Source organism: Copadichromis virginalis, linkage group LG17, assembly GCF_057382275.1.
Source record: "Copadichromis virginalis isolate Kocher_CV1m ecotype Utaka linkage group LG17, C_Virginalis_male_GT1.1, whole genome shotgun sequence".
Lineage (NCBI taxonomy): Eukaryota > Metazoa > Chordata > Actinopteri > Cichliformes > Cichlidae > Copadichromis > Copadichromis virginalis.
Window position 1 is genome coordinate 10,363,193 of NC_140634.1, and position 26,755 is coordinate 10,389,947.

Consider the following 26,755-nt stretch of genomic DNA (forward strand, 5'->3'; position numbering starts at 1 on the left):
TCAGTGGCAGCTGAACTTCATTTGACCATGGCCTGCAATGACTTCGCCAAATTCTTCACAGACAAAATCCAAAAGATTAGACAAGCAATTGGTACATCAACAGCAGATTCAGGATATGTACTGTGTCCACCGAAAAACTGTTTAAACACCATCAAACAGTTTCACCCTATTAACAGCAAAGACCTGGAGGACATCTTAGGTCAACTGAACTCCTCCTCTTGCTGTCCTGCCAACATTTTTTTTTCAAAAAGGTCTCAAAGACTTTAGAGTCAGACCTGTTACAGATCGTCAACTTTTCTTTAATGTCAGGTGTGTTTCCAGAACCACTAAAAGCTGCTTTAATTAAACCTATACTGAAAAAGGACAATCTTGACAAGACACAAATGAAAAACTACAGGCCAATCTCAAATCTCCCATTTTTAAGTAAGACCATTGAAAAGCAGTTTCTCAACAGCTCAATTACTTCTTAAAACAGAATAACTGCTATGATGCCTTCCAGTCAGGTTTTAGACAGAACCACAGCACTGAAACCGCTCTGACCAAAGTGTTTAATGACATATGTCTGAATACAGACAGTGGAAAAATGTCAGTCTTAGTTTTGCTGGATCTCAGTGCAGCATTTGATACAGTTGACCACAACATATTACTCAAACGACTGGAGAACTGGGCAGATATTTCAGGAACTGTACTAAACTGGTTCAAAACATACTTAGAAAACAGGAAATACTTTGTATCAATAGGTTACTTCACATCTGAGTAGACTAGTATCACATGTGGAGTTCCCCAAGGTTCCATCTTGGGACTCCTTCTGTTTAACATTTACATGTTCCCACTGGCACAGATTATAAAGAACAACAAAATAAACTATCACAGCTATGCAGATGACACACAAATATGTATCACAATGTCACCAGGAGACCGAGGCCCTGTACAGGCTCTTGGTAAATGCATTGAGAAAATTAATGACTGGTTGTGCCACAATTTTCTCCAGCTAAACAAAAACAAAACTGAGGTAATAGTCTTTGGTGCCAAAGAAAAACAATTACAGGTCACCAGAGAACTTCAATCTATACATCTAAAAACCACAAACGAGGCGAGAAATTTGGGTGTAGTGATGGATGCAGCCCTACACTTAAAAAAACACATTAAGACAATAACAAAGTCAGCTTACTATCACCTCAAGAATATATCAAGGATAAAAGATCTGATGTCTCAACAGGACCTGGAAAAACTAGTCCATGCATTCATCTTTAGTAGGCTTGATTACTGTAACAGCATCTTTACAGGTCTACCTAAAAAATCAGTCAGACAACTACAGCTCATTCAGAACTCTGCTGCTCGAGTCCTCACTAAGACCAAAAAAGTGGACAACATCAGTCCAGCTCTGAGGTCTTTACACTGGCTGCCTGTCCGTCAGAGGATAGACTTTAAAGTTCCGATGCTGGTCTATAAAGCTCTGAATGGTTTAGGACCAAAATACATCAGTGACCTCCTGACCTAGTATGAACCTTCCAGATCCCTCAGGTCAGGTTTTTTATCAGTTCCCAGAGTCAGAACCAGACACGGAGAAGCTGCATTCATCTTTTATGCTCCATATATCTGGAACAAACTCCCAGAAAGCCTCAGATCAGCTGAAACACTCAGTTTATTTAAATCCAGTTGAAGACTCACCTATTCTCAGCTGCATTTGAGTAAAACACCAAATCCACACTTTTAAGCTTAAATTTCAAAACTTACATTTTAACTACTGATTTTATCTACTGTTTTTTAAATCAATTTTAAATCATGCTTTTTATTTGTTTTTGTTTTTTAATGTCTCTGTAAAGCACTTTGAATAACCTTGTTGTTAAATTCTGCTATATAAATAAACTTGCCTTGCCTTACATACTGCCCTCTCGCACCTGGAGAAGAGAGACACGTAGGTGAGAATGCTGTTTGTAGATTACAGCTCATCATTCAATACCATCATTCCCTCAAAGCTGGAAGGAAACTGCAGGAAACTGAGACACTGGTGCCAAGACAACTAGCTCACCCTCAATGTCACGAAGACAAAGGAGTTGATAATGGACTTCCGGAGGTGTAGGGAAGCACACACCCCCATCACCATCAACAGTGCTGCTGTGGAGAGAGTGAGTATCTTTCGTTTCCTAGGCGTACATGTGGCGGAGGATCTCACATGGTCATTACACACAAACAAAACAGTGAAGAAGGCACAGCAACACATCTTCTTTCTCAGGAGACTGAGAGATTTAGCATGAGCCCCCGCATCCTCAGGACCTTCTACCGCTATGACACTGAGAGCATATCTCACCACGTGGTATGGCAACAGCACCGCCTACAACTGCAAAGCTCTCCAGAGAGCGGTGTGGTGTTCCAAAAGGATAATTGGAGGTGAGCTTCCCTCCCTCCAGGACATCTACAAGAAGCGGTGCCTGAGGAAAGTGGGGAGGATCATCAAAGATTCTAGTCACCCCGGCCATAAACTGTTCAAACTACTTCCGTCAGGCAGAAAGTACTGCAGTATCCGGTCCCAAACCAGCAGACTGGCCACCATCAGGCCACCAGACTGCTGAACACTGACCACTAACACTTCATAGACACCTCACTCTCATCTGCCGGAACCTGAACACTATGCACTTCATAGTGCTTAGTGTCACCGGGGCGATCGTGGCTCAAGAGTTGGGAGTTCGCCTTGTAATCGGAAGGTTGCCGGTTCGAGCCCCGGCTTGGACAGTCTCGGTCGTTGTGTCCTTGGGCAAGACACTTCACCCGTTGCCTACTGGTGGTGGTCAGAGGGCCCGGTGGCGCCAGTGTCCGGCAGCCTCGCCTCTGTCAGTGCGCCCCAGGGTGGCTGTGGCTACATTGTAGCTTGCCATCACCAGTGTGTGAATGGGTGGCTGACTGAATGTGTAAAGCGCTTTGGGATCCTTAGGGACTAGAAAAAAGCGCTATACAAATACAGGCCATTTACCATTCATATTCTACATATATGCTATTTCTTTTACACAGTATTTAAACTGCTGACCTCTGTATATTTTACACACACACACGCGCGCGCGCGCACACACACACACACACACACACACATATGTATGTATATATATATATATATATATATATATATATATATATATATATATATATATATAGACGCACACATACAGTGGGGCAAAAAAGTATTTAGTCAGCCACCGATTGTGCAAGTTCCCCCACTTAAAATGATGACAGAGGTCAGTAATTTGTACCAGAGGTACACTTCAACTGTGAGAGACAGAATGTGAAAAAAAAAAATCCATGAATCCACATGGTAGGATTTGTAAAGAATTGATTCGTAAATCAGGGTGGAAAATAAGTATTTGGTCAATAACAAAAATACAACTCAATACTTTGTAACATAACCTTTGTTGGCAATAACAGAGGTCAAACGTTTACTATAGGTCTTTACCAGGTTTGCACACACAGTAGCTGGTATTTTGGCCCATTCCTCCATGCAGATCTTCTCGAGAGCAGTGATGTTTTGGGGCTGTCGCCGAGCAACACGGACTTTCAACTCCCGCCACAGATTTTCTATGGGGTTGAGGTCTGGAGACTGGCTAGGCCACTCCAGGACTTTCAAATGCTTCTTACGGAGCCACTCCTTTGTTGCCCGGGCGGTGTGTTTTGGATCATTGTCATGTTGAAGACCCAGCCTCGTTTCATCTTCAAAGTTCTCACTGATGGAAGGAGGTTTTGGCTCAAAATCTCACGATACATGGCCCCATTCATTCTGTCCTTAACACGGATCAGTCGTCCTGTCCCCTTGGCAGAAAAACAGCCCCATAGCATGATGTTTCCACCCCCATGCTTCACAGTAGGTATGGTGTTCTTGGGATGCACCTCAGTATTCTTCTTCCTCCAAACACGACGAGTTGAGTTTATACCAAAAAGTTCTACTTTGGTTTCATCTGACCACATGACATTCTCCCAATCCTCTGCTGTATCATCCATGTGCTCTCTGGCAAACTTCAGACGGGCCTGGACATGCACTGGCTTCAGCAGCGGAACACGTCTGGCACTGCGGGATTTGATTCCCTGCCGTTGTAGTGTGTTACTGATGGTGACCTTTGTTACTTTGGTCCCAGCTCTCTGCAGGTCATTCACCAGGTCCCCCCGTGTGGTTCTGGGATCTTTGCTCACCGTTCTCATGATCATTTTGACCCCACGGGATGAGATCTTGCGTGGAGCCCCAGATCGAGGGAGATTATCAGTGGTCTTGTATGTCTTCCATTTTCTGATGATTGCTCCCACAGTTGATTTTTTCACACCAAGCTGCTTGCCTATTGTAGATTCACTCTTCCCAGTCTGGTGCAGGTCTACAATACTTTTCCTGGTGTCCTTCGAAAGCTCTTTGGTCTTGGCCATGGCGGAGTTTGGAGTCTGACTGTTTGAGGCTGTGGACAGGTGTCTTTTATACAGATGATGAGTTCAAACAGGTGCCATTCATACAGGTAACGAGTGGGGGACAGAAAAGCTTCTTACAGAAGACGTTACAGGTCTGTGAGAGCCAGAGATTTTCCTTGTTTGAGGTGACCAAATACTTATTTTCCACCCTAATTTACGAATAAATTCTTTACAAATCCTACCATGTGAATTCATGGATTTTTTTTTCACATTCTGTCTCTCACAGTTGAAGTGTACCTCTGGTGCAAATTACTGACCTCTGTCATCATTTTAAGTGGGGGAACTTGCACAATCGGTGGCTGACTAAATACTTTTTTGCCCCACTGTATATAGATGCATACATATACAAGAATCACACTCGCATCTGCTGTACTAGTGTAACAGTAATGTGACGTGACAATAAAAGTGATATGATTTGATTTGGAATACAGTTACTCATATTTTGTATTTTAAATACATCACAGTGGTAAATGAATCCCATTACTCCCCAACACTGTACATCAGCCTTCCATACATATTGAAAATGTAAGGGAGTGCAGAGATCTTGAGTATCTCAGAGTATCTTGGCACAGCATGCATGCAAGATAGAGTTCACTTAGTAAACATGTAAAGGTAGAAAACAGACTCAGTCAGCTTATATGCTTTTATTAAAATGACTTCAGTGATCTAATTATTCACTCAGAATAATTACTGATAAGTTCGTAGACCAATTTCTATCTAATTTAGTACAAAAACACCATTACTGGCAAGTTGGCAACTGTATCACACCCTCGACCACCTCTGATGCATTCCCACTGCCCCAACATGTCTTCCTTTGGTACACACAAACTCAGTTTTATTATTTTCTCAATACAGTTTATCAACACTAAAATATCGAAACTGAATATTATGTCTGTTCACGTCTTCTCTGTTCACAGTGCAGGTTTCTGTAAGACAAAAAAAAGAAAGGCCTTTTAATGTTAATAAAATACAGGAATGCACTAGAGATGGACCGATCCGATATTACGTATCGGTATCGGTCCGATACTGACCTAAATTACTGGATCGGATATCGGAGAAAAATAAAAAATGTAATCCGATCCATTAAATATCACGAAAGCACCTCACAAAACTTGCAACACGCCGTAACTCACCTCAGAACGTTAGCACGTCGGAGCAGTATGCATCACGTGATAGAGCGGCTGTGGCATGCGGGACCTGTCGGTGGTCTGGATAGCATGTGGAGCTTCGCTAGCAACCCGGCATTTCATCTCCGACAAAGTTATCCCCGAGAGAAGTAAAGCAAGTGTGTAAGTCCATCTCTGAATGTTTGTAAAGCATTCCTGCGTTAAGCTTAACAAACGATATATGGAGCGACTGCCTCTTCTTGCTGCTACTTCAATCATGAAACTGCTTAACGATCAGCTGATCGGCTTTTCTGTCGCCAGTCGTGTCTCTAGTTTGCTTTTGGCCCACTTTGCACCAGAAAGAGGAAACCAGCGGCTGAACAACAGCAGCACGTTTAAGCTTGATCAGCTGTTGTTAGAATGTATTTAATATTACTTTCTACTCGAGGATCTTTTTCTACGTAGCTGACGCTGGTAACTGTGCAGGGGCGGATCTAGCAAAGTTTAGCCAGGGGGGCCGATAGGGCATTAACAGGGAAAAGGGGGCACAAAGACATACTTTTCTTTCTTATTCTCATTTAAAATGTCTAGCTTTTAATAAATAATTATCTGACACCCAAAGTTTTAATTTGATGTAAAATGAATAGAAGTCAATTACTGTATATAGTAACTATTAAGTCTAATATACCCTAGTAAGCTATAGTACTTTTTCCTTTGGGAAGGTACCATCTGTGCAGTCTGCAATTTTGTTGAAGAAAGATGTTGAATCTATTTAATATTTCTTGAAAAATAATTGATTTCTGTGCATTTTTTTTCACACTGCATCAAATTAAGGTTGATTACGTCGATTAAGCATCATGAGGTGGCGCGTGAGGGGTGGTTCCCTATTTTTTATTTATTTATTTTTGTTGTTGCTGGGAGTTGGAGCCCTATTAGTTAGGTTGCTTAATATTTATGCTAAGTACTCTTTAAAATACCAGAATAGGGAGGATGGTGTAGGTTTAAGTTTATTAGATTGATCAGTATTGCTGAACTATGAAATATTTTTTTTTTGCATACAGGTATAACAGAATAGCTTTAGTGTAGTTGTTGTTTTAAACTTGAGTATGAACTTATACAAAATGCAGCAAGATATTTAAAAAACAGTTTTGTTGATTAAAAAACACTATATCGGATTCATATCGGTATCGGCAGATATTCAAATTTATGATATCGGTATCGGTATCGGACATAAAAAAGTGGTATCGTGCCATCTCTAGAATGCACAGAATATTGTGTTCTTTAAAGGGCATTATGGGTATGATTTATTTTTTAGTTTATTTTTTCCTGCCTAACTATAAATGTCATTATCTTGTTTTTCTATGGCTATTTTACATGCCATCTCTAACATAGATTTCTGTACTGAAATTTTGAAGAATAAGAAATGTTTAAAAGTCACATTTGGATTTAAACTGAGCTTTCTCTAAATAAGTGGGCCAGTTATTTAATTTATGTACTTATTTATTTTTGGATTTTAGAGCAGAGTTATTTGTTAGACAAATATTCAGAATTTTAAGTCAGAAATTTGCACACCTGTATGGCTGCGGTGCTGTAATGTCAGCCATTCTTAAACTCTCTGTGAATTGTACTCATGACCATTGATCAATGACCATTTGTATATTATTGATCATGAAATTGACCTAACAGGCCACTGTTAGTCAGTGGTGCTAGTTTCAGGTTGAAAAAACCTGCATTTAGTTGAGACTGAAGAAGTTACTTGGATGAGTGATTAATTATTTCGACCACTGAAAACACTACATCCACATGAATAGAATCAATCTTTTGGGACATCCTGCTACTTCTATCAGCAGTCACATCGTCAGTAAACACTGGTGACCCAGTTCATCTGACAGCCATACATGTTCATGCCATAATATTACCTCCACCACATTTCAAGTGTCAAGTGGCTTTTTTTGTTATTTCAACCATGTACAGTGGTACAGTACAGAGTGAAACAAGACAACGTTCCTCCGAGACCACGGTGCTACATATGACATGTAACAGACAATCAACACAGGACTACGTAAAGTGCAATCTGCAAATACTGCAAAAAAAACGGGTGGACACAAAGGAATTTGCTGCTCTTGACAACCTCCACAGAGCATCCATCAATGTTAAGTTTTACAGTGATCTCTGCTCTCCTGAAGTCAACAATCATTTCTTAAACAGGTTGTTGGTTATACACCAGTCCGTTAGCTATGCTGGCTTGTCGTTCTTGCTGATGAAATCCACTACAGTCATGTCATTGGCAAACTTGATGATGCATTGCTGCACAGTTGTGAGTCAGCAGAGTGAACAGCAGTGGGCTGAGCACACTGCCCTGAGGGGCTCCAGTGCTCAGTGTGGTGGTGCTGGAGATGCTGTCGCCGATCCGAACTGTCTTTCTGTCAGAAAGTCCAGGATCCAGTTGCAGAGGAAGGTGTTCAGATCCAGTAGGCTCACTTTTCCGATCAGGTGCTGAGAAATGATTGTGTCTATGAACAGCATTCGTACACTACTTCCTTATTATCCAGGTGGGAGAGGCCGAGATGTAGAGTGGTGGCGATGGCATCATGATGGTGACAGGCGAACTGCAGTGGGTCCAGTGTGGGTAGCAGCAGGGTCTTAATGCGCCTCATGATGAGGTTCTCAAAGCACTTCATCATGATGGGTGTGACTGCAATAGGATGGTAGCCGTTGAGGCAGGACACTGGGGACTTCTTTGGCACAGGAACCATGGTGGTGGCCTTGAGGCACCTCAGGGAAAGGTTGACGATGTCAGTGAGGACATCTGTCAGCTGGTCTGCATATTCTCTGAGTAGTCTTCCAGGAATGTTATCTGGACCAGCAGCTTTCTTTGGGTTAACTCTGCGAAGAGTCTTCCCCACATGAGCAGAGGTCAGACACAGAACCTGGTTGTTGTGAGGATCGGAGGACTTCCTCACCAACACATCATTCTGTGCGTCAAACTGTGCATAGAAGTTGTTTAGTGTGTCTGGTAAGGAGGAGTCACAATCGCAGGCAGGTGTTGTCTTTCTGTAGCTTGTGATGGCCTGGATGCCCTGCCACATGCGTGGCGTGTCACTGCTGTCTTGGAAGTGGCTGTGGGTTCTTCTGCCATGCGTGTGCTTCGCTGCTCTGATGGCTCAAGACATGGAAATATTTGTGTAAACAAGATCCAGCGCGTTTTCCCCCCTTCTCGCGATGTCCATGTGTTGATGAAATTTCAGAAGCACTGACTTGAGATTTGTGTGGTTGAAATCTCTGGCGATAATAAACAATCCATTGGGGTGTGCATTCTGGAGCTCGCTGATCGCTGATATTTGATAGTTCATATATTATCAAATGTAATATGCTTCAGATAATGCTTTTTCTCTCATTCTACATACTCTTCTTCATCATTCTATTACACATTAATCTTTGTTTCATCTCTACAAAGGAAAAAATATCTGAACTGTGCTGGCTCTTTTAGAGGTTTTGTGACAAAGTCTAGTCTGGCCTTCTTGTTGTTGGTATTTTTGTACTTGAGTGGACCAGCTGTAATCTATCAGTTTTTAAATTCATGAAGCATCTCCTGATTTTGACAGTGATATTCCTATCTCCTCAAGATTCTCGGGTAGATGTTGTGAAGTTGAAAGCATTCTGTGATTATCCACCCTATTTCTGACCTGGTTTTGTTTATCAAAATAAAACAATTTCTCAGATTATTGATTTGGTCTCTCCCAAGGTTTTCTGTGTTTCTTTCAAGTCTAATGATGACCTTCACTTGCATCAACATCTCTTTGGTCCTCATATTAAGAATGAAAAGACAACAAATGCAAACTCAAGATTCAGAATAAACTTCAAATCTTTTCTTCTTTTTCTGTATTTAATAAAATAAAAAGGGAACATATAAAAGGAACTGTAATTTACCGAGGCATCTAATCTCTCCAGTCCATTCACCATCGATACAGGTTTTGAATGGTCCACCATCCATGAGCAAGAATTGCTGACAGACATATTCAACTCCTTCATTATGTTGGTACTCTTGTTTAGTAGTTATTTTGGTGTCTCCATTTGAAAGAGGTGGTGTCTTCCCACAACCACAACATTTTATACTATTAGTAATATATTTTTTAGAATTGTATTATTAAAATCCAAAATTCTAGTTGATTTTTGTGAAAATAGCTATTCAGACTTATTACTGTATGAAATGATTGTTTTTTTTAAATGAAATGTTTTAAATATTAGTATAGGTATACTGAAATATTAATATAAGTATTAAAGATATTGGCTCACACAGAATGATTCTGCAAGTTTTATGTGATTTGTTTACCGTTTTCTTCTTGTCATTCATTTACATGTTTGTTCAGGCAGCTTGTGTCACTTCCAGTTAAGGAAAAAAGCTTTATTGGCAAGAGGACAAGGTCATTACATCAATAAATAACCAAAAGGAAACAAAAAGACTCAAACTAGCACAACCATTATGAAATGTTCAGTGGTCTAGGCCAGCGGTCCCCAACCTTTTTTGCGCCACGGACCGGTTTATGCCCGACAATATTTTTACGGACCGGCCTTTAAGGTGTCGCGGATAAATACAACAAAATAAAACTAGTACCGGTACCGAAAAAAGAAGATTTATTCATAACACACGTGAAAAGACCCAGGAAAACCGAGTAAATGATAAAAACGATAACAAAATAACGCTGAAAACCGATAAAAACCCTGAAAACTATACATTTCACACCTGAGCCTCAACTCTCATGGCCCGGTACCAAACGACTCACGGACCGGTACTGGTCCGAGGCCCGGGGGTTGGGGACCGCTGGTGACATCATTATGATTTTTATATTTTATGATATATAATATAAAATATATAATATCGTAATTATCTCATAAGAGAAGCAGCAATTAGGAGAGCAGCAGTAAGAGAAAATAGCTTGATGTATTAATATAGTTTTTTAGGAAAGGCAACTGTGGCCAATTGCTACTGTTTTCTTGGATTTTGTGAAGCACTTTGGTGTACCTCTGGTTTTAAATGTGCAATACAAATAAAGTTGTATTGTATTGTATTGTATTGTATTGTACAGTGTCCAGACTTAAACCCCGTAGAGTTTGGGATGGACTGGACAGAGTGAAAGCAAAGTAATCTGCAAGTGCTACACATTTATGGGAACATCTGTAACAGATGTGGGAAGAACTCTCTGAAGAATATTTGATTTCTATTGTAGAAAGAATGCCACAGGTTTGTTCAGCTGTTATATCTGCCGAAGGTGCTACTTTGATAAGTCAAAAGTTTAAAAAATACATTTTGGTCTTTAAATTAATTCCATGATTTCTCTTTCAACTCCAATTGCTTTTTTTGTACTATACTTTCATTTTAGAGTGCAATGAGACAATAAACAGCATAATTTTCAATAATAAACTAGAAAATTGGGGTGTTCTAAACCTTTAGACCTGCTGTGTACATAAGGTATGTATAAAGGGGCCATGAAAAGGGAAATATGCTGTGTAAAAAGAAGATTATGCAATTCTTGTACACGGTTTTCATGCTTCATATAATAGCTTCCTCCGTGAATGGAAATCTTAAATATTACTGGCATAAAGTATATAATTTTTTTACTTACCTTAAATGAAAGGTTAATTTACTTTTGTTTGTCTGTGACCATTATCAGATTCATCTTAATCCAGTCACGTCAGCTTAGGATTCATGTGCTGATTTAGCTGCATTACATTCAGTCTGTATTTAGATCAAATGGGGAAGTGACAACCAGATTGAATCAGCTTCCATATGAGTGAGGAGGTGGAATAAATGACTAACTTTTTGTCTCTGCTTCCCATTGCAATCAAATTCATTTCCAAATGAGGTTTGTGGTCTGTTTATTGTGCCACTTACGTAAATGTGTAACGTTCACATGTTCAGGACTGTGAAAATCTGGAAAAGGTGAGGAAGAGTCTAAGGTAGAGATTTATAAAAACCAAAACATATTGATGTATGAGGATTTTAAGGAAGAGTTTGTGCATGTACAATTTTACGACAAAGGTTTCAAAAGGATGCAAAGTGCATTAATAAAGTATGGATGACATATAAGAGTACAATACACTAGATTTAAAAAAACATACTCAAAAGAAAAAATCTGATTGCCTAAAGGAAAACAAAGTACAAAAATGCCTGATATGGTGTCTTTAATTGCTATTCCTAAAAGCACACAACTCTCCAAAATCACCAGACCCCTTACATGAAAGTTAAGTTGCTCTACAGTTTATTCCAGATTCAAATGTTTATACTCCATGCATATAGTGTGTTTGCAATCGATCATTCCAGGTGTATGAAGACAGTCTGTTGCAGGTCGGGTCAATAAAGTCCAATAAATAAATAAATATTGTTTTATTCTCCCTTTCTCTTTCTACCGTATTCACCCAGTGGAGTGAATCTTATATCAATATGAATATTATGTCACAGTCCTCCATTCCTCTCTGTGTTGTCTAGGTTTGTGTTTTTCTATCTCTCTTTTACACACTCCTCTCCTCCTGGGTGTTACTCATTTACAGGGTCCTTGACCAACACACTTGAAGGCAGCTGGCTTACCTGTAATTCATTGTCCTGGATTACCCTGCCTACTACTTAAGGTGATGGCAGAGTGATATTCTCCGCTGGATTGTTGTACTTACCTCTGTTAGTGTCAGCTGGCCTTGTGATTCCTGTTTTCTCTCTACATGTTTCCTTTCCATGTACAGAACTTCCTGGACCCTTCCCTGTTTCCCTCCGAACCCCCATCGAGTGAGTGTGAGTGGACCTCTGTGGATTGTGAAGTGCTAGTGTGAAGAGGAGTTTAATTGTGTTTGCCTTTTTCCCCTTGTACCTCCTTGGATTCCCTGGAGCCCCTCTCACCCCCAACACTGTATATATTTATATATCTCACCTGGTGGCATTGTGTAAATAAACCTCTTTTGATTGCACTATTTAGAGTCCTGTGTTTGATTCCTGCCTTTGTGATTGTGACACATTAAAAGTTATACAAGAGGAGAGTCGGATTAGCCAGGATTAACAAATGTTCACAATCAGTCTTCTTTATGTAAAGTAATGACATGCCTTCCAACAATGCCCATATTGAGGCCATTTTCTCCATTCCTGTCTTGGCCTGGTCAGAGAGCTCATAGAGGCAGGGCCACTTTCTTTTCTCCTGGCTAAGCAGAAGAACAGATCACAGACTGAACATTTTTTCAGCTCTTTCAGGTAGAAAAATGTTAAAAGTATCAATTAATTATTATATAAAATCAAAAGATGTATATATGACTTTTATGTCAGAAGAGAATGCAGTTGCTGTCCACCTAACAGCGTACTTGGATAAACATAACATCTATGACTGTTTCTGTTTCAAATGCTGCACTAATGAATTAGACCAACTATTCACTTTAGCTAAAGTTATTAAGTTAGCTAAAGAGTTGGGATGCTGTGTAAGACATAAATAAAGCTAAAATACAAAGGTTTGGACACTGTTTTGCATGTTTCCCTACTGTAGGGGTCTCTACAAGCATACAGGGCTCTGAGAGGGTACAAGATGACAACTCTGGAATTCTACTAGAAACAGTCGATCATATTTGTTTGTCGAAGCTGAATTCAGTGCAAACTACGCTAAATTAGCATTTTTAGCTAACAGCTACAATAAGCATAAAAGTTACTGTATGGCTATCATTTGTTAACATGACGCTTGTTCTTATACATGTAATACATTTATTACCAACCTGAGAGTTTATCTGCTGGTCATTCGACATGACGAATGACTTCTGAAGTCCGTGCCCCCTAGCTTTGTGGAGTCTTTCATAAACTTTTCATGATGCCAACAGACTCAATAAATGTAAATAATAAATATCTCATAATTAGCTTCACATATTTGTGTTTTATACTTTATTGCACATAGTTAATCATTGTAGAGTAGTATTAGAAGTAGATTGCTACACTCAGATACTAACAGACACAAATAGAGAGGAGCTCCCTTCTCTAATGAATTTGCGGGTTAGGGTCTGTCTCACTAGTGAAGGCACCAGAAGGTAAACATGGTCATAAATTTTGGGATTGGAGAAGCTCTTTCTCTCTTTCTGCAAGTCTGACCGAAAGCCACTTGAAGTGGCATCTCCAAATAAGGAGATGCTCAGAAAATTACAGAAGAAGAAATGTGAGCTGACATCAGACCTAAGGCCACCCTAAACTGTTTCGACCAATCATGTTAACATTATCCTTATCAAACATAATGAAAAAATGTTTACTGCCTGGGTGCAGCAGCCTTTTGTCTCTGTGCCGGAGAGAGGAGGTCTATAGCGCCATGTAAAACCAGTTTTTGATAATAAATTGCGAAAACTTATAATTGGAGCATATTTGTCTTCTCTCTCACAAAAACCTCTACACATAGTAACCTATACTCGATGGTCACGATAAAGCCATTTTAACCACTGTACGTGGAAAAACTCACAATACATTGGACTAGTCATTAAATTTTCCTAGAAAAACAGTGAGCGGCTGCCTAACTAATCAATTGGTGTTAGCTGCAACGGCGGCCTCTGGAAATTACAGCAAGGACTGCACTGGATTCAAGGTTGGAGACTTCGTTCTACAGTTTGCAGCTGCCTGGGAGGAGGCTTACTGCATTTCTTCCTGTGTGACAGACAGTGCGGCAGGGAAGAGGACTCCTCTTGGATTTGACCAGATTCCTCCTCAGAAGAGAGGCGCCAGTTTATACTTTTTTTTCAGGGCCACTGGCTCCCCCGACCACAGCGATCCAGGCCTGCAACCATATCGGACGTGGCGATTCTGGGTTGGTTTGTGTGTGTCTGTGTGTGTGGTGGTGGCCCATTAAACTAAAGTGGTGAATTAAATCACAAGTTACTTTGGGACTTTATTCTACTTATTCTATTTTCGAAACTGAAGGTGACTAATTGATTTAATTATTTTTTTTGCTTGTTACTCAGTTAACAAATTTAATTCAACTTGAAGATCTTGTTGCAATTGAATGTTTCCTATTCCCAGATAAGTTTTTAGTAAGTAGTTATTGTGTGATTAGAGTGGGAAAAGGGAAACACTAAACTTCCAAGCAAAGTGAGAAAAGCTTCTGAAAAGAAAGGGAACGCCTAAAAAAATTCTATGTATATAGAAACAGGAACCGATAACAAAATTAGCAGGTAAGATATAGCGATGGGAATTCCGGCTCGTTTTAGAGAACCGGCTCTTTTTAGTGAGCCGGTTCTCTAAAAAGAGCCAGATGTAACAGTGTTGGCTTCTTAGGGCTCCCAAGCGGCTCTTCAGGTTGTTTTGTTGTTTTAATTAATTTATTATCAACAACAATAGAATATTATGCACAAAATGAATTACTAATGTAAAAATGTTTTTTGTTTATTTATATATGTTTATTATATAAATATGCTTTTATTTATTTACTCCACATAACATAATGAAATACAAAAAACAACTATCCATCCATCCATCCATTCGCTTCCGCTTATCCTTTTCAGGGTCGTGGGGGGCGCTGGAGCCTATCCCAGCTGTCATAGGGCGAAAGGCGGGGTACACCCTGGACAGGTCGCCAGTCTGTCGCAGGGCTAACACATAGGGACAGACAACCATTCACACTCACATTCACACCTAGTGACAATTTGGATTAATCAGTTAACCTATCCCCACAAGCTGCATGTCTTTGGACGGTGGGAGGAAGCCGGAGTACCCGGAGAGAACCCACGCAAACACGGGGAGAACATGCAAACTCCACACAGAAAGACCCCGGCCTGATGTTGGAATTGAACTCAGGACCTTCTTGCTGTGCGGCAACAGTGCTAACCACCGTGCTGCCCCAAAAAACAACTATTTACAGTTAAACTTTGAACTATTTAAATTTTCAGCTTTTTCTTTTAAACAAATTTAAAGTGAAACAACACAAAACACTGGAAACCACAACACAATAAAATATAGATTAAATTATGCAAAGCAAAAAGAAAAAACTGAAGACCCAGATCTTTAATTTAGGTAAAGGTTTGCATTCAGATGCATGATGCTGTAGATACTGCAGCAGAAGCAGCAGCAGCAGCAGCAGTTGCAGTAGACACACTGGCACCTTCATTAATATCACACTCAACTGACTGTGTTTTATCTTCCCATTGCACTGATGGGTGGACAGTTCTCAGGTACCTGTGCAGTTTGTTTGTGAAGCCTATATGATATTCTTTTCTTGTAGACTCTACACTCTGCCTTTGTAATGTCAGTAGAATTGAAATGGTTCCAGATTTTGCATCACTCATTTTCTTTACTATACCTTTCTAATATTGTTTCTTGTTGTTGCCTCTGGCTCTCTCTCTCCCTCTTCCTCTCCCTCTGTTCATGTGCTAATGCTGCTATTAGTGTAACTATCGCCCCTCCCCCCTCTGCTCAGCACAAACAAAAAAACAAACACATATTGATCAGTGTGGCATGAAGCGAAAAAAGTGTGAGAGAAAGAAAAAAATAAAGCAGTTCCAAAAGCCGTTTTGTTCGCGACTGACCCATCACTAGTAAGATAAAGTAAAACGAACTCTAGGCGGGCCTAGCTACTTCAGGGTCGCTACATTAGAATGATTGGTTTTTGCTCTAGATTAAAGAATGGCAGTTGATCAAATTAATTTTCATCAATAATGCTTTTACCTCATCATTTGCATCAAACATTTGTTTTATCATTTACTGCACATAGTTATGTTTAGACTGCTACCCTCACCCACTAACAGGCATAAACAGAGAGAAGCCTTCTTTTCTGTGGAATGTGTGATGAGCAAGGTCTGCCTGAACTGGTGATGGCACCAGAAGGTACAAAACCTTGAGGCCCACTCTGCTAGAGGAAACTCGGCTGTTAATTTCTGTGGTTAGAGAAGCTCTTTCTCTCCCTTTTCTTTTCCTCGCTCCCTTCGCTATCTCTTTATGTAGATCTGAGCAGAGGGTAAGAGGTGGTTGCCATGGTAAAGGGAGCGTTGCCTGCAAGAGAGTCATCTCTAAATAAGGAGATCCAGAGAGGTGCAAAAGAAGAAACACAAGCTCATATCAGACCACCCTCAACTGTTCAGACCTAGGGTTGCCAACTCCCCGAAAAATAAATAAGGGACACCTCGTGGCCAGGGCCGGGCGACCCAGTTGTCTTCACCCTTCCCAGTGTGGTGAATTTTTAGCTCTTTTTTTGTGTGAAATTATTTTTTTAACCATTTGACTTGAAGTTGATTTAAGTAGATGCATATTCTATTCTTTGTGATATGACCATATGGGAAACAAGTGATCATTTAGCCATTTATTTTTAGCTCAAAATGACAACATTAACACAGTAAAACAGGTCTCTTTCTTAAACTGTCATGCTTAACTTTTGAGAATATAAGTAAATCTTTCTTTAAAAGAACTCTGTCCTGCTTAACTTAAAATAATAGAAAACAATAGAAGGAAAAACATTCTTGTAACAGTGCACATTTAGTGCATTTAGTACAATTGGCTTCAGTTGAGGTATTATTTCAGACGCTCATCAGCTGCTCCTGTTTCTAAACCAGCTTGTTCCCATGATTATGCATCTTAACTCATCATCATTATTCATCTATGTATTACTTTTATGTATTAGTGATCTATTTGTTGTAATCATCTATCCTTGCAGTTGTTTATTACACAAAATAAGTTATATTATCACACTTCTGGCCACATAGCGCTGATATTCACTGCACATGCCCATATTAACTTTTTCCAGCCAGGTGTTTTCCTTTTCCCATTCTTCCCTTTCTCTGAGGTGAACAAACATTGCTGCTCTAATGCTGGGCTCACACTGTGCGATTTTTGGCCCATTTTGAGCCGATTTTTGAGTCGTGCGACCGTTTTGGTGATCGGACCGATTTTGGCCTTCATCGTGCATCGTGTAGTATACGTGGGGTAACGAGAAGTGATTAACACCTCACAACCAGCTCCCGATCATCAATCGCTCGTGAGGGTCTCACCGACTGCAGCCGCTCAAACTGCTCACGCGCAAACACGTAAACGTCGGTGAAAAACACGAAATAGCACAGCAGTGCAGCGTGTGATCTGGACACAAGCGATGGAGGCACAACTTGTAGAACTTTGGAAAGCTCATCCGAGCCTTTTCGATGTGGCATCACAAAATTATCACGACCACAACAACCGTGAAAATAGTTGGATCTACACTGCTGCTCAATCACAGCTGCCTGATCAGTGTTTTTCATTAGCAATTTAGCAAAGTTGATGGTGGTGGTGTGCGTGTGTGTGTGAGTGAAAGACAGAGAGAGCGAGAGCGAGTGACAGATTTTCTGCTATAACCTTCATGTTATGGAGGCACAGTGTGAGCTCTCAGGTCGCATCAGAGCATCGGGCGGTATAGTGTGAGACCTGCATCGTGACCTACCAACTTCTAACCCCTGCGAGTCAATCGTGCAGTTTGAGCAGGAGCTGAATAATGTGACTGAAAAAAATCGCACAGTGTTTGCCCAGCATTAGGTTTACTGTCATCCGAGACTTGCACCGCAGTGTTGGCGTTGGTTTCCCTGTTGGCCATGCTTCTTGTTGTGGTCATCTGTTGTCTTCCGGTATTTTCTCCGCAAGCGACCTTTCCTCGACCAATGAGATGAGCGGTAATCTGAATTGTCATACTCAAATTGTCATAAGTGTGCTGTCAGCTCATTGGTCACAAAGCAGGAGAGGGGCTGGGAATTATGTTTTCAAACAAAGCGTTAATTCCATTAACATTTATAGACTACTTTTGATTCTCACTGTATTACGGGACAAAGTGCGTCCCTTATTAGCTCAATACGGGACGTGTACTTTTGTTTCTAAATACGGGACGATTCCGTTTTTTAAGGGACGGTTGGCAACCCTATTCAGACCGGTCACATGATGTTAACCTGATGTTTCTGTGACATGCAATAAAAGTCTTTACATCCTGGGTGCTTTGTCTCTAAACCTCTTTGTCTCTAATAAAAAGTGAAATCTAATTATTTTGAGCATATTTGTCCTCACTCATGGAAAAAACCCAACACAACTGGAATAAGTGATCCTTTCTTATATTTATTTTTCTAAAGAATTAATCAGGATTTTTGACCTGTTTTAAAAAGCCTCTGTATAAATTGTATAATATTTAAGTAAGACTTTGAATTGGAAAATGATTTGCACTGTTTAGATTCTATTTGGTGTTATTTGGCAAGGTTTTGATGTGGGTCTAGTGGTATTTCCGTAGTTAAGGACAGATTTTATGTAACTGAATATGTTAATTGTTTAATAATTTATTATTGTTTAATAAAACATACATTAAACCCACAAATAAATGCAAAGTGGAAGCTAAAAATAACGAGAACGTCTGTCTCTAACAGTTTCTTTTCTCGGCTCTTGTAGTTATTATCGGTGCCATGATTTTCATTTCAAGCAGACTGTGCTGTTACTAATATGCTGATCATAAAATGACACACTGTCTCATCTCAGTGGAGTATGTGAGGAATAAAGAGCATGCGATACTACACAAACAGCTTGTATTGACATGCGTTATAACCTCAGGATAAAAATGCTCGGAAACTCAAGTGCCAGTTTTAGGACGTTTACTGACCACTTTTAGAAACAACCACAGCTAGTCGCACACATACAGGAAAACTGTCCCACCCATAACAATCCGGCAGGGAGAACCCTGAAAAACCTCTGAAGGTTCCAGGGTGCAACGCCCCCAAACATACATTAACAGCAACACTGTCTATAACAACATGAATGCTCTTAAAGTGAAGTAATTTACTAGCCATCTCATGATAACTGGTTTTGTTGGGTCTGCCTATTTTGCAAACGCTCATATGGGTTGTATTTGACTGTAGGAAAAAATCTTTGTTTGGACCAGAAAACCTGTTAAATTAAAATTCCTGATATATTATAGAGGAAAGTACACGTCAGGTGGATTTTTTTCCTTGTCTGAATGATTCTACATACAGTGACCCAGAGAGAAGTTATGGAAACTCCAGAACGATCAAAAGGTTTTTATGACTGAACAAACATCAGCCAAGTCATGTTTTTATACAGATCATTTGATAACTCTTTAAATCAGATAGTTAGTATTCAAAATTCAGTTGCTGGGCAACCTTTATTAAATCATAAAATTCTCAGGCTAAGCCAAGTGAGGCATATAGGTTGTGAATTTGTGTTAGAAGATTTATGCAAGATAGATTTCACTCAGAAAACACGTAGTCGCTGAAAACAGACTCAGTCAGCATTTATTAGCTTTTATTGAAATGACCACATACAGCACTGGTACTTCACTGGTCTAAGTCTTTATTCTGCTCTCCAATTATTGACACATTAGTGCCCTCGTGTTTATCTAGTCTTGTACATAAAAGCATTATTGGCAAGTCGGCAAATGTATCACACCATGTTCACACTTCTGACGCATTCTCAGTGTCCCAACAGGTCTTCCTCTGGTACACATAAACTCGATTTCATCATCATGTTTATCATCTCTTGAAAATCTGAACTGAATATTATGTCTGTTCATGTCGTCTCTATTCACAGTGCAGGGTTCTGTAAGACATAAAAGATAAACAGTTTTTTAACGTTAGTAAAATACATGAATGTACAGAATATTGTGTTCTGTAAAGGACTCTGTGGCTACAAATAAAATTGATTTTCTCCTGCCTAATTCTAAATTGTGGTCAAACGCTGGAATGGTACACAGATGATCTACTGTTGCTGTTGCTCTTGTGGGGTGATTACATTCACTGTTAATTTTATGTAATATTTCTGTGACTATTTTACATGCTGAAGTCCTGTCCATCCCAGCCTGACTCCTCTCAGCCTCACTACAGTACTAGACACTTTAATACCCACCTGCACAATGTACATTTTTCAGATGTTTCAATTTGAAATTTCCAGATTGTCTTATTTTATTTAATTCACTTTTATGGTTATATGTATATATGTTCTCTCTTTTTGCATGTACATAATGTTCTCTCTCTCTTTTTGCACAGTCGAGGAGCGTGTCAGGATACATTTCACTGCGTGGTGTGCTCGTATAACTATGCGTGTGACAAGGGCTCTGTACTATAATTCAACTTCATCATGTCTATTTTATAATATCACCTGAAGTCAACAGGAAAAAAATTAAAGAAGGTCTTACTGGAGCTCATCATGGAAAAACATAAAAAATGTTTGTCAGTAAACTTCAGACCCTACTATCCACACAGTGAGAAATGATTTTGTACCTGTTGATTTCTTATGTCAAACACAACATGCTCCAAAAAATCTATCACAGTGTTTTAAATGCGTGCGGTGTACACCACCACAGTGGACTTTAAACTGAACATTTAAGATGTTTATTGAAGGGCTTCAACAAAGTAATGCATTCGCTGTTTGTGAGTAACATATTTAATTTCATATTTTATACATAGTTTCTCATCTTGAGAGGCTCACAAGCAGTCGTGTATATTTTTGTAAATATCGATCACACCTCTGGAATTAAACAAAATTAAAAAACAAAAACCAAAATGACTTTTTACGTTTCTCTTCACACAATGTAACATGAAAAATATAAAGAAAACTTTTACTTACGGAGGCATCTAATCTCTCCAGTCCATTCACCATCATTACATGTTTTGAACGGTCCACCCTTCATGACGTAATAACGCTGACAGATATATTCAACCTTTTCATTATGTTGGTACAGCTGTTTAGTACTTGTTTTGGTGTCTCCATCTGAAAGAGGTGGTGGCCTCCCACAACCCTGGGCACCTGCAAAAGTGTGAGCAATGGAGAAAAAAAAAGTTTAGACAACATTTAGTCACAAAAATTTTTTAGTCACGTTTTTATGTTCATATACCGTCACATATTATTTTACATTTCAGGTGAAGTTTTCATCATGCAATCCGAGTGCAGATCACAGCCTTTAAGACTGCTTTGTCATCCTATATATGTAGTTCTGTTATGCTTAGAAAGCGGTCAGCACTCTTTGTAACTAATGATAACCTGTGTTGTACTGGTATCAAACTCATGTTGCTGTTGAAATGATCTGCTTCTTTGATATATTCATCTACTGCCCTCTCCCACATCTTACAGATCCTATCCTTTTAATTGTTTTAATCATTTTATTGTGAAAAAACAATTTTTTTTTTTTTAAAGTTCAAACTCTTCTATGGTTCGTGTGTGCTCATCAGGTTCTCACATTTCCTCTGACATGTCCATAGCATGTTGTATTTCCCTGTTCCTCCATGTAACCCATGTTAACTGGTGATGAAATGTGTGATGTCTGTGGCAATGATAGAGGGCCACTTAAAAACACTGAAATCGTGAAAAGGCAAACCTGACATTAAATCTCTCAAAGTGTGACTCAAAGACTGCAATAGTGTATCTAGGAGAAGTAGTGGGTGGTGAACAAGTGAAACCCATCCACTTAAGAACTGAAGCCATTGTGATGTTCTCAGAGCTGCAGCACAGTTTGGGGATGGTGGGTTATTACAGAGGTTTCTATAAAAACGAATTCTTCTTGTTCGTATTAATATTATTATTTAATGATATAACTGCAACTAACCCTGAAGTCTACATTGTGGTGTGTTCAGGTATAATCTTAAATGCACCACATTTCAAACAGTTTTGAGCTACTGTCTGTGTTAGTGAAAACAACTTTTCAGCATCACACTTAACCAACTTCTCAGATTTAATAAACTTGTCAAACTGGTTCCAGCGGCCCTCCACTGGCTGTTTGTTTACTTAGAACATATTTAAAAACTTTGTGTGCACCAAAAGGGAAATGTAACTCACGGCGGCATCTCATCTCTCCAACCCAATCACCATCGACACAGGTTTTGAACGGCCCACCCTCCATGCCGTAGTCTCTGTCACACACATATTCGACCTTTTCATTGTGTCTGTACGTGTTTCTAGTCGCTGTTTTGGTCTGTCCACCTGAAAGACGTGGTGGCGTCCTACATTGCTGGGCAGCTAAAAATTGTGGGCAATAACAGAGGAAAAACCAACATTAGATAATATTTTGTCACAATAATCACATTTTCACTCTGACCTGCTGTCATGCATCATTTTTCATTTGAAGTGAAATATTTGTCATACACCCTGTGCATCACTCTCCTTTACCTTAACACTGTGTGGCCATGTGTGACAAAGAATTAACCAGAAACAATGTTCACACAAACTAATTAACACAAGAGCAGATCAGGCAGAGGACATTTTACTGATAACCTGAAATATGTTTTTGCCTCAAAACAAACTATTAATTTCTGGTTTAAAGTGTGTGTAACTTACACTCATACACACGACACCCCAAGAAATACCAAAAACAGCAATAGCAATCTTTTTCCATCCTTTGTACTGATAAACAGTAAGATCACAAGAGGACAAGTGTTGTACCTTCACATGTGGGACGAGGATTGCTCCACTGTCCATTTTCCAAACATTCAAGCGTTGCATTCCCTTTGATGATGTGATTACTGTTTTCACAAGCAAATGTTAAATGTTGTCCTTTTTTCATTTGATCGTCTGTTACATCTGTGGTGATTGTTAGACCTGCTGGTGTTTCAGGGACTCTACATTTCTTCTCTGTTTTGAAAAAGAGAATCTGTTTTATTGTGAGGTTTACATTATAAACATGAAACCAAATCAGATTCAAAGTAATAAGACACTTTCTCACTACATTTTCAAACTAAGCAAGTTTTTCTTTAAATATTTATTATTAATAGGCATTCAGTTTCTCATTGCTGTAATTAAGAAGTAATAAATGTCCAGTCTTTTAAGAAGTCAGAAAAGAATGGCAATTCTACCCTTAACCAAGTGTAGAGAAAAAAAGATGAATACAGATGAAATATGTCAGCAGGCAGAATGACAGCCAGCAGTGTTTTTAACTTGACTCCAGTTTTAAATCTTATTCACAGCAATAGTTTATTTTGATGTACTATAGTGAGCTCTTTTTTTCATAGGTATTGTTTAGCTGAGTTGACGAATAACTGTTCAATTGCTGGGAAGTATATGTTAACACACACTGAATGATCCAGATGAACAAACTACCAAAACATCTGTGTTTATAGCAGTGCTAATGATTGCTGACGATCTGTTTAATGTAGTGAATTTAATTAGCAGCACCTGGCAGAAAAATACAACCTTAATTCCTATAAAAGTTCTTCACACTTGAATCTTCTAATGTGGACAATAGTTGCCCATTATTTCCTTTAAGCAGGGCAGACTGATCAACAGTGAATGAAATGATATCTCGGCAGAGAAAATTCCCTATTGTTGACAGATATTGATAACCACAGCTATCAGTCATTGGATATCATTCGAAACTGAATAGTTTTGAACAAAAACCCGATATTCTAATTTCATTCTAGTTTCAGTGTGCATTTTTGCCTTAGACAACTAAGCTTTCAAATCCCCTTGTTAATTTTAGATTAAAATGGTATCAAGCTTCAATCATTTACATTAAACCTCAACAAATCTCCTTTAGCTACAGCATAACAGGGAGAACAAAACTAGCAAATATATATTTTAAACTGGCACCTTAAACTGGTGGGTACTTAAGGGACTGAACATTTCTGTGTTTTGAAGAAGAGAATCTGTTTTACTATGAGATTTACAGTATGAACAAGAAACCAAATGTGATGCAAATATCTGAATAAATCAGCATTACATTTTCAATATATAAAAAAAACTTGAAAGTAAAAGATTTCAGTATAAAAAATACGTTCATGAAGAGACATTTTCCAAATAGACAGGTGTCTCTTTCTTAAAATGATTAGGAAAGATTAAAAAGATGAAAACTGGAAAATGTATCCAGTTCAGTAATATTTATGTGATGCTAGTTCACAACAGCCGTTATCTCAAGAACCTACAATATTAGACATAAACAGCAGATCAAAAATATAGGATTAGGATTAGAATACTTCCTATGATGACTTTGACCTTACAGGGTTCATCAGGATCATTATATTAATGATTTATGTGATACAAGGGCAACAACACAACTGCTACAGAATGCTGATGTTTTCCTGCAATACAAAATTGCTGTGGAGCAGGGAAATTATTTTACTGCTATTGTTAAATAATTGTCATCATTACCATTGCATTAATAATATAATCTGGAGTTTATATTGCGTTTAGAGGTTTAAACAGTGTGTCTTTCAGAAAGGCTAAAAGTAACAGGACAGGAAACAGGCTTGGAGAGTTTTGCAGAAGTGAAAGTTATTTTGAGCAGCAGGCTAAGACGAGGCTTTAACAATGTAACAGATAGCTTTAAGAAGGCCTTAAGATGTTATGCATACAGTTATTATGTTGACCTTGTATTTCAGGTGCAGTTATGACTATTTTATACACAATGCATATCTGTGCTTATTAAAGAGTTGGAGCTCGGTCAATTAATTGGGGGTTGGAAGCTTTGTTCGGCGCGATGTCCGGACAATCTATTGTGCAAGTGACTTGGAGCCATAGAAGGAATTGCAGTACATGCTTACAAAACACTTATATATCAGGTCATTTCATATTAAGGTTTTAGTAGAAGTTCTTGGTTAAAACATTTATTTAGTAGAAGACATACATATAGTCTCAGTGAGCCTCTGGTCTGGTGAAAGGTCAGAAGTGCAACAGGTGAATTGAGAAAGAGCATTTGAGGACGAGACACAGACAGTTAGTAGGTGAAGAGGTGACACAAAGAGCATGTGAGGTCAACATACACACACACATGAGTTAGATTTATTTAGAGGAGAGATTAGTCATGTCTCGGTAAGAAAGAGGAACAATTCACTTTAAGACAAGAACGGAAAGTACCAGCCATGAAAATAGAAGATGTTCTTCTGGGTTAAAAGTCATTGTGGTGTTGATCTGATCTATGTATAAAATGTATCTGTGACGCATGAAGGGGCGTCAGTAAATCAAACCCTGATGCTATAAAATATCTGTTTATGCTTTGATTAAGTCGAAGCTCAATTGCTGTCTGCGTACAGAGTTGTCTTCCCACACGTGTGTAGTCATTAAAATCATTGTTTGACCAAGAGCTTCTGGACCATGGGTGGTTTGTACTCTCCCTCCTCAATTTTGAACCTTAACATTTGGGGGCTTCGTCCGGTGGTTGAGGAGGGAGGATTGGAGGTTTAGATGGAGAAATTTGGTGGTCTCTGAGGTGGTCTGACGGGCAGACATGAATTCCAGTGGTCGAAGTGAGTGGGCATAAGCCGGCTTATCCAAAAGGTAAGGCACTACCTGTTGAATTATTTCCAAAGTGTGCCAAATTGGATATGATAAAATTTAAGTCTACTCACTGAAGTTACTGGTGGATGTCTGTTTTGATTTTGATGAAAAATCTCATGAGTTGAAGCAGTTAGAGTTCTGCTAAGAAGAAAGAAGAAATGAAAGCAGTAAAGTCTGCTAAAGCAGTTAGAGTCTGCCAGGAAAAGTTTAAATACTGGGTTGAAGTCCCAAAGAAATTGAGTTAGAGTCTCAAGTAGTTTGGTAGGAAATTTGGTCATTTTGTGGGTTAAAGTCCCGGTTGGTCATTAGGTCAGACCTTGGTTGGTCATTTTGTGGGTTAGAGTCCCCATTGTCCATCAGGGTCGATCTGCCTCAGTCATACACTTGTGTTGGGGTGTTGATTGTTGTTTCAAAGTATTATAAATTATTCTAGAATGGCAGTTAAAATCTGCTAGGAAGCGCAGAGCCCGGAGGTTATGCTCCCTCCTTGTCGTGGACGCGCGACATTGACCTGTCGGCGAACAGGGTTAGTTCAGTTTGGCTTAACTGTGGGGTACAGGGCATCCTGGAATGAAGCTAGGAGTTAGAGTCTCCTTACCGTTTGGAACGGTACCTGCGCTTTTTTGGTCAGAAGAAGTTGGACTTCGGGCGTGTAACTTTAACTTAAAACTTCGGGGAAAGCCTTGGCTGTGTAATGCCAAAAATAGAGCTTCAGGCAAAGTTTGGGTTGGTTGACGCTTTTAAATTGAGTTAGGGATTTTAGAGATGAGGCCAGAAACAGTTAAAGTCTGATACTGGTTAATTGGTCGCAAAAACTCAGGGAGTTTATCCGCTGGGCGGTTATTTTAAATTTGTCGAAATTGTGTAGGCGCTAAAGCTGACAGATCTGACAGTGGTTGTAAATATAAGATGTCTTTGTAATATAAAATAAGAGATCTCTGTGTGAAAGGAGTCTGAGGCAATGCTGGAGCTATTTTTAGACGGTGTGTGTGTGAGTGAAAAT

At 39.3% G+C, this 26,755-nt stretch overlaps 1 protein-coding gene and 1 long non-coding RNA gene across 2 annotated transcripts in view; one reads left to right on the forward strand and one right to left on the reverse strand.

Annotated features, from left to right (window-relative positions):
- LOC146689011 (uncharacterized) overlaps positions 1-12,525 on the forward strand; it is a 20,961-nt gene extending 8,436 nt beyond the window's left edge. The window contains exons 2-3 of the long non-coding RNA XR_014916045.1: positions 12,096-12,173; positions 12,282-12,525. This is a non-coding gene — a long non-coding RNA (uncharacterized LOC146689011). The remainder of the gene's footprint in view (positions 1-12,095; positions 12,174-12,281) is intronic.
- Positions 1-26,755, reverse strand: part of LOC146689009 (complement factor H-like) — a 91,089-nt gene that overhangs the window by 54,626 nt on the left and 9,708 nt on the right. The window lies entirely within an intron of this gene.